A 10078-nucleotide genomic window follows, 5' to 3' on the forward strand; every position below is an offset into this window, starting at 1 on the left:
ATTGTTAGGAAGCTTGCTTTAAGTCTATATATTAATTTCTTTAATTTGTACACCATGAGGTCCTTTCCTTCAACTACGAACCCCATTGGTTGGTCCATGTAAACATTATCCTCTAAGTCCCCATTTAGAAATATGGTTTTCACATCCATTTGGTGTAGCTACAAGTCATAATGGGCTATTAATGCCATGATAATTTTGAAAGAATCCTTTTGTGAGGCAGGTGAACAGATCTATTTGTAAAGCCAAATTAGTGGTGAAAGATTTTAGTCAAATAAAATGTGTCAATTTTAATGAGATATTCTCACTTATGGTGAAAATGACATCCATTAGAACTATATTGAGTTTGGCTACTACTTTTGATTTGGAGGTAGAGCAAATGAATGTGAAGACTATTTTCCTTCATAGTGATTTGGAGGAAGAGATCTACATGAAGCAACTTGATAATTTTCTTGTTAAAGGCAAGGAAAACTATGTGTATAGGTTGAGAAAGAGTTTATATGGTTTGAAGCAAGCTCCGAGGCAATGGTATAAGAACTTTGAGTCTATTATGTGTGAGCATGGTTACAAGAAGACTACTTTTGACCATTATGTTTTTGTTAGAAATTTTTTTGACAATGACTTCATTATCCTTTTATTGTATGTTGATGACATGTTTATTATTGGGAAAGATGTTTCTAAAATTGACAGGTTGAAGCAGTAATTGGGCAAGTCATTTTCCATGAAGGACATGGGAGCTACTTTACGGATTCTTGGTATAAAAATCATGTGTGACTGAAAAGAGAAGAAACTTTGGTTGTCATAGGAATAATAAATTAAAAGAGTGTCCTAGAGATTCTAGATGGAAAATGTCAAGGTGGTGAGCACTCCTCTTGATACTCATTTAAAGTTGAGTTTTAAATAAAGTCTATCAAATCAAGCTAAGAAATTAGATACACAATGAGTTCTTTATACATCTACAGTGGGTAGTTTGATGTATGCAATGGTGTGCACAAGATCAAATACATCACATGTTATTGGTATTATTAGTAGATTTATGTCAAACCTAAGTAGAGAGCATTTGAATGTTGTGAAATGAATTTTGAGGTATCTTCATAGTACTACAAACATAAGGCTTTGTTTTGGAGGTGATAAACCTACTTTGGTGAGGTACTCGAACTCTGATATGACTAAAGACATTGATTCCCAGAAGTCCACTTTAGGCTATTTGATTAAATTTGTAGGGGTAGCTATGACTTGGCAGTATAGATTATAAAGTTGTGTAGCTTTGTCTACTATAAAGACAAAATTCATTGACATTAATGAAGCATGTAAGAAGTTGATATGGGAGAATTTTTTTTTTTTAGAAGTTTGGTTTTATTCAGGATGAATATCTACTATTTGTGGATAGCCAAAGTGTTATTCATCTTAGTAAGAATTTAACTTTTCATTCAAGGTCTAAGCATATTGATGTGAGATATCATTGAATATGTAATGCTTTGGATGCTAAGTTTTTGGAGTTGGACAAAATTCACACTAATGATAATGGTGTTGATATGATGAGTTGAATGCTTAGTGATTATCTCCACATAATTGTGAGGGGGAGATTTATTAGGTTTTAGGCTCTCTTCCTATGTGGAGAATAGACTCAAATTGTGTAAGTTTATTATGTCTCACTTAACTAAGTAGAGAGGGATTAAGTTAGGACATAGTGAGAATGACTAATTTTGAGAGAAAACAATAACAAAATATAAAGAGATGTAAAGAGAGAAAGTTTCATTGTTCAGGTTGCATATCCACCCGGTAGCATTTTTTAATTGTAATTAGAGATTCGTTCATCATTGGATTAGGCCGATTTTTGGACAAAAGGTTTATACAACGTGGAGTTTCCTATTTAATGGTTGGATCATCGAAAGGAAGTTTGGAGTGGGAGAAATGTGTCTGCAATAATAGTTCTATTTTTAGACTTTTCATCTTCTTATTTAGTAATTGTGCTTAATTTGCTTTGACTGATTGTAAGCATTACTTGGTGCATTCTTTGGAGACTCTCTTGTACCATTTGTTGATCATAGTGGAGTTCTTTTTTGTATGTATGGCTCATAATCTTTACCTTTACATTGAGGGGTTTTCACGTTAAAAATCTGTTTTTGTTACATGTTTTGCTTATCTATTTTTACTTTATTTTATTGGTGTTCCTCGTTGATTCTTGCAAGTAGGAAGATTTAATTTTCACTAAGTTATTCCTTTTTTATTGATTTGTTGTTATTGTGTTGGGCTTTCTCTATCAATGTGTGCATACCCATGATCGTGATCAGGGATAGATCTACTTGTAATATAGTGGGGGGGAGGGTGCACTTGCCCCCACTACTATTTGATAGATACATATATTTTTTATCTAAAAAAATAATATATTTTTAAAAAATAAAAATTATATTATAATAAGATATATATATATATATTATTGTATGTATAAAATATAAATTTGGTGGAGATGTTTATTTATTTGATATCCGTAAAACCTTCGAAAGAAATTAATTTTTATATGTGATAAAGAATGTTCTTTAATAACAAATCAATTTTTAAATTTTTTTTAATTATTATATATATATATATTAATGTTCACATGTAATTATTAAAGAATCAATTTTTGATAAAATAAAATTTATAGGATACATGTTTACCTTTTGTATTTTTTATTTATTGTATACGTTGATTAAAAAAATAAAAATAGTAAGATTGTATATGTTGATTAAAAAAATCAAAATAGGAAATATTGGAAGATTTATGTTTTATTTAGAATTTTTATTGTAAAATATATTTTAAAATAAATTATCATTTAAAATTTTATATTAGATGTTAAAAACATGTTTATATTATAAATAATTAAACTTGATTTTTATAAAATTTAACATATTTATTTTTATGTTTTTATTATTGTTAAATTATTATAAAGTAAGTCTTTAGGATTGTAGTTTTAATTAAATATTTTAAAAATGTTTATGACAAATAAATAATTCATATTTAGGGTAGGTATTTTTAAAGAAAGTTAGATTTAAACATACTAAATTATAATATAATCTAGTCTGATCTAATTTATTTTCATCTTTAAATGTAATCATAGATATAAAAACTTGTAAAAAATAATTATGATATATATTTATATTTTTAAAAATTATATATAAAATTTTTAATACTACAAATATATGAATAAATATTGTCCTCATTATTTAAATTTTCTAGATCTGTCACTGATCTTGATTGAGATTAGTCACTTCGGTGGTGAATACTCTATATTAATACCATGATTACAAAAAGAAAAAAACCTATTTACATTTCATGAAATGATATTAAGTACTTATATGCACGATAACTTATTTTTAAATTTAACATTTATTTTTATAAATATTAAAGAGTTTATTTAATATTTATGAAAAAAAATCAAAACAAAATTTAATCATAACCAATAAGGAGTGCTCGTGGAATCATCGATCCAAAATTTTGATAGGATCAATTATATTAATCCAAATCTATTCAAGTTGTTGTGGACAGCATCAACAATTAACGAGGTGAACACAACTTATTGACATTATATTTATCTTAATATTATATTATTTTGTTCTTATATATAAAAAATAATTGAGACTTCTATTTTGTTCCTAATTATAAGAAGTATAAGTCTACTTTTAAATATATTAATTGATAATTGTCTTTAATTTATACTCTTAATTTATTATGAGATTATTAATGAGTCTTTTATTCATTTTTTGTTAAAGTGAATGCATTTATTGGGCAACTAATACTATAAGTCATGTTTATTTCTTTCTTCATCTCATAATAAGTGTCTTGTTTGGAGAAAAAATAAATAAAATTAAGTGTCAAGATAGGTTTTTAATGTAGTTTTAATTACATATTTTTCATTTATACCCTTCATAACATTTTTTAAAAAGTGATTATTATATTACATTGTTTCTAATAAAGAATGTTAATCATAAGGATTATTTTGTAAAATTATTACACTCTTTCATCTATTTATTTGGGTTTTTTTTGCATGTATAAAATAATCTAGAATGACACTTTTTATGAGTAGTGTTATTACTACCACCTATATTATTTAATTCTATCAATACTTAATAAAATTTCAAATTATGACATAATTAATACAACAAACTAACTTAACTATTTTTATTGGTTTTGATGAATTAAGTATTTCTTTTTTATTGACTAAATTGCAATTTCTCATTTTATTTTTGACAATTCGAAATTTTAATCTCTTTATTTTAAAATAGAGACATTTAGTCCACCTATTTTTTAAAATATGAAATTTAAGTTTTACTTTGAATTTGATGTTTATTGATACATAATTATTCAAAATATTATACTTTTAAAAAAAAAGTCATATAAATCAGACCACAATACATCAAATTTAATATTTTTAATCCAAATTTAATATTATAGTTAAATTTAATGAGACACTGATGAAACATAACCAATAAGCTGCATTAACATTCCATCATTGAATCTTTGTGATCATACACAGGAATTACATAGTGAATCGTACCCAATTAAACATACCAGGAATAGCATGACAGAAGCGCAATAAAAGCAACACAGTATCCCATATATTCAATTCAGATAAAAGTTCAACTATACATAAGCATTTAAATTTTTTTAAAAAAATAATAATAAAAATAATGTAGTTGACTAACATGACACGAAGAATGAGCGCATGAACCCTAGCTAGCAGTAGCAGCACTCATAATAAATAGATACACCCTTCTCTTTCGGTGGCTCCGCATTAATGAAACTCGTGGGTCCTCTTCCCAACCACATTCCCTTACCATTTCCATGCTTGTTTTCAGATTCATCTCTTCCTTCTCTCCCACACGCTCTCTCCGTGTGCTACCTCCAAATTGCATCATCAAAAAAACCAAAAACAAGCATGGAAATGGAACTTCATTGTCCTACACTAGAGGGCAACACAAAAGTAAAACTGATAGATACAAACTCTAACGTTATACCACCCCTTTTTCTGTGGGTAGTCTACAACCATATATATATATATATATATATATATATATATATATATATATATATATATATATATATATATATATCTTTTTCATGACTAAATTAATTATAATGGAACTAAATAAGACTATTATAAACAGTAAAAATTATAGTGTCTGTTACACAAAACTCGATCTCAGTACTACTATAGGTCACGGATAAAATTAAAGAAAGGTAAAATAAGGAAAATTGAACAAGTCAAGTAGTCAACAACTAAAGAAACGGAGGAAACTAAGCTGACGAGGAACCATTTTTGCCAAAGATTGTGTCTTTCTGCATGCTATGGTAGCTCTATGTTGCAATTGATGTATAATCATTCTTCCGGCGTTGTTGGTGTCGAGCAAGTGTATGGATGATATGTTGAGCATGTTTATAGATGATAGTACTATTGACCCATGAGAATAATACCAAGAAAGGTGGTGATAGATGGTTATGAAATGTGAAGCAACAAGAAAAAGGGTAGGGTCAAATTAAAATTGTAAGTGCAAATTAAAGATACCTTAGTATATGTATAATACTAGCACCTAGCACTGAGGCAGTGAGTTACTCCACAGAGATTAGTCATCAGTAAAGCTGATAAATATGGTTTTAGGAACATGGTTATAAAGGAAAAAAAACACTAGTAGTGAAGAGGGTTTGGAATTGGTTGAGTTAGTTGTGAAGTGGGTTGGGTCCAGTGGGAACTCGCCTCTTCTCTTCCACGAACCTTGGATCAAGCTGGGGTGTAAGTGGAGGCAAGTTGTGGTGCATTCTTTGAAGTCCAATGCACAAAGAACGTGGCTTTGAGTGGGAAAAAGAGTCGCAATAGTGAGTGTTTGTTGAGGAGGTTGGAGATGGAAGAGGTGTGGAAATTGCTGAGGAGAGAAAGAAGAGGAAGAGAAAGGTGAAGATGACGAGTGAAGAAAGAGGGGTCTTCATTGGTGAACTGAAGAGGCAGAGGATGGGTTGTGGAGAAAGTGAGGGATGAGAAAGTGATGGGAAAAAGAGAGGGAAGAAGAGGGTGAGTGTGAATGTGTGTTTAAATGCGAAGCAAGAGACACATGAAGTGATATAATTGCTTTGGAAACGGAGGGGGCCTCACTCAACTCTCCAATTAATTGTGATTTGTCAGCAATCACAATCTATCATCAAATGAGTCACGAAGTTTATATGGAAGTGTTGGGTTGGGGCATATCTGCTTCTTCTATAACTTTGATCTCATCAAATGGAACTTTTTACATGGAATTCAAGTGTTAGTTGAGTTGCCAGAAGCAGAGGAATGGTATTTTAGGTCGAATAATTTTATCTGATGGAGATTCTACTAGATTACACCAAAGCAGTTTTTATTGATGTGTAATTTGAAACTTGATCCACTATGAAGGTAGTAGTTGCTTAAAGCATGTCATTTGATTTGATTGGTACACAATAAAAGGGGATGTCACACATTTGAATGTATATTTGCAAAATTGAGTGCTAGTGAAATAGTTTTTCCGTTAATTATTGTTGACTGCAATGGTGCATCAGTGCTATGTGCTATGTATTATGCATATGGATGAATGTGTTTGACTCCTTGCTGTTTCTTGATTTTTAGTCCATTTTATTTTTCGAATTTTATTCCATCACTTCATTTTTTGGACTCTTACTGAACAAGATTACTAATATACTATTTTTTTCCTATTAAATTTTAACTAGACTTGATGTCAAAACTACTAATTGATAAAAAAAAAAAAAATTGTAGTTGATTTGCACTCACGGATTTTTTCACAGTTGATTTACTATTACTAGGGAGAAAATGTTTGTAATGATTCTGTCTTATGTGGAGGAGAACAAAAATAAAAGAAAAAGGTGACAAAAACCTCATTAACTCATGTTAACATAAGTGTTTAAGCATATGAAGTTAACTCTTATTCTTACGTGAATGTGGGTTTAATTTCTCCTAAGCTAATAAAACTTTGTTTAATGTAAAGTTTTTTTAGAAAAATTCCTTGAACTCTAAAATCTTATTGTAAGAGTTTAATTGAATAGTTACGACGATTAGTAAAACTGTTTGTGATTTAGACCTGTATAATAATTTTTTTTAGTATATTTCTACCAACAATATCTTAACATTTACTTACGCTCTTTTTATAATATCGAGAAGTCTTCTCATTCTGACATCTTAAAGAACATGAAAAAAAGTGACACCAACCTTCGGTCATCGTTTTCTTAAAAAATCCATTGTAATAGAAACTACATATTTGGTCTCCATTCACGAATTAATAATAAATACAACAAAAGAATGCACAATTTGTGATGGTAGTATGATGATCTAATTATGCTGTATTATGGTTTGTTGATGACCTAAGCGTAATGTAGTATATAATATAATAGTTGAATTATTTGATACTCCATAAAAGAAAGAGGGGATGGATTGGAAAAGATAGGGCAGTTTCTAGTTTGGGCAATATTGGGTGATTTGTGAAAGGAATACAAGTTGAAGTAATCCTTGTAATTGAAGTGATAATTGAAAGACATTGTTTGGTGGAGCAAACTGTACTACCCCACCACTACGAGAATATGAAGTTGGTTCCAATAGTATTGTGTTTATTATTCCATTTTTATTGTGTGACATGAAATGATGAAAGGAAGTACCAACGTTAGTACCCTTAACGGTAGAAGTGAATTGGGCTTTGAGTTACAGGTGTGTCCATTCCATTGTCATTGTGTGACATAAAAAAAAAAAAAAAAATCTTGCACAGTCTCCACAATAGTCATCAAATTAGTGTAATTTTTTTTTCATCAATATTCTAAAGTTTCACCTTATATTAATTTGGTTAAAGATTATTTTCGTTGATGATCAAAATTTACTACTCAAACTATTGTGCACAATTGGACACTACTCAAACTGTTGTGCACTCGAAGGGTTCCAAGGGTTCACCATATACACATATGACTTATATTGATAAAATTAGGTCTTCATCTTTTTATATTTTTATAATTTAGTATCTATAGTTAAAAATTTGTTTAGATCTAGTGAAACTTTTACAAAATATTTTTAATATCTACATACTAATATAATTATATTAAAATATTATTTAATATTATCATTCATATGTATTAAGAATATTTTGTAAAATTTTATAGATTATTAACAAATTTTTAATCAAGAGATAAAATTAAAAAAGTTAAAAAGATAAAGATTTAATTATATTTTTTTAGTTTAAAAACTTAATTATAAAATCTTAAAAATTCAAAATTAAATGATATATTAAACCTAAAAAAGAAATATAACATTAAGAATAATTTATCATACGTTAGTTAGAATTTAAACTACTTTTAAATGGTTGCCTTGTCCTAATTTTTTTTTAGTGAAAAATATTACTTTTAAATGGTTGGGTGAGCCAAACACGAGTGGGCTCAATATGGTTCGAAGTTTGTCTAATCCAATAGCAGGCTAATGATTGAGACATGAACAGTGGTTAATATCCAGTTTGACTGGGTACGAGTACAGGTACGAGTACGGATAAAATTCGATATATTAAATCAGGTACGAATACGGTATGTACTTACCCGTCCCATACCCGTACCCGTACCCGTACCCGTCCCCGTTCCCATTTTTAATTTAATATTCACTTTTAATTTAATTATATTAAAGAATTTTAATATTTTTTTATTGTGATTATTTATTATAGTATGAAATAGATAAATAATTTAATTATAATTATAATATAATAAAAAAATAATTTAAAATTTCATTTTTTTTACAAAAAATAAAAAATAAAAAATTTGACGGTACGGGTACGGATACGGGTATACCCGATACTCGACGAGAACAGGGACAGGGATGAAAATCACATACTCGACAAGGACGGGGACGGGTACAAAAATGAGATTGACTTGCGAGAACGGGGACGGATATCATGAAACCCGTACCCATCCAGCCTCGTTACCATCCTTAATGATTAGAGATAGTTTTTACTTTTTAGACCCATGGTTGAACTAATAAAAAAAAGGGGGAGTAACATATAGTTATTATTAAATTATTGATGTTAGAATTCACTGTATAATTGAGTTTTTTTTTTTTAACAAAATCAATAAATTTATCATTTTCTTCGGTTCCTTTATAACTTTATTCATAGCTTTATTTACAATTTTATTACTGCTTTTAGTCATTTACAACTTTCCTTTAACATAATTCCATAGGAGTAGCTTAGTATAGACAACTTCATTACCATGTAAAAAGATAATGGAACAGAGCGAACACATTATTAGAAATAGTAGGTAAGTGTTAATAATTTAAAAGTATAAATTAAAATATAATATGAAAAATAGTTTCTCACTATATTGTTGGTAAGAGAAATTGCTCACTATAGTAAGATTTTTCAAAATATTATTTGATTCATATTAATATAGTAATTATTTTTTAATATATATTACATATTTAAAAATAATAACTAAAATGATACATTAATTATATGCTACCAAATAAATTTACTTATATAAAATTTAAGTTATTAAATAAATGATATTTTCTTAATAAATTCATATTAAGATTTTTTTAATAGACAAATTGTTATAAATAGGCTAGTCCTCTTTCAAAGGCAATATACTTATTACATGTACTTATAAATAAGTTAATCATCTTTCAAACACATTACATTAATCAAATTTTTTTTCTTCATTTTATATTATCTTGTTTGTTCTCTCTACTTTCTCTTTCTTTTATAATACAAGAAATCCATGTATCTCGGGTGTGCGGGAGCAAATTAACTAATTTGCACTATGATATGCTCACTTGGCCAATCAAATTCTTTTCTCCATTTTATATTATCTTGTTTTTTCTCTATACATTCTCTTTCTTTTATAATACAAGAAATCCATGTATTTCGTGCGTGTAAGAGTAAATTAACTAATTTGCACTATGATATGCCCACTTAACCCACGTAAACACACATGAACCTTTACATGCATGCAAGCCGTTTTACATACCTATATCACAACTTGATATATATAAACCATTCTCCAAGAACAATAATAACCAATGTGACACTTTTACCTTATACCCACCATCTTGACA

General features: G+C 28.5%; 1 long non-coding RNA gene across 1 annotated transcript; it reads right to left on the reverse strand.

Annotated features, from left to right (window-relative positions):
• Window positions 1-4573: 4573 nt before the first annotated feature.
• On the reverse strand, window positions 4574-6972 carry LOC145955839 (uncharacterized). Its single transcript, XR_014432566.1, has 2 exons — window positions 5543-6972; window positions 4574-5428 (listed from the first exon to the last, which is right to left on the reverse strand). It is a non-coding gene; the product is annotated as an uncharacterized LOC145955839 (long non-coding RNA).
• Between the last annotated feature and the right edge of the window lie 3106 nt (window positions 6973-10078).

Source organism: Cajanus cajan, chromosome 3 (assembly GCF_000230855.2).
Source record: "Cajanus cajan strain Asha chromosome 3, NIPB_CcT2T_4, whole genome shotgun sequence".
Classification (NCBI taxonomy): domain Eukaryota; kingdom Viridiplantae; phylum Streptophyta; class Magnoliopsida; order Fabales; family Fabaceae; genus Cajanus; species Cajanus cajan.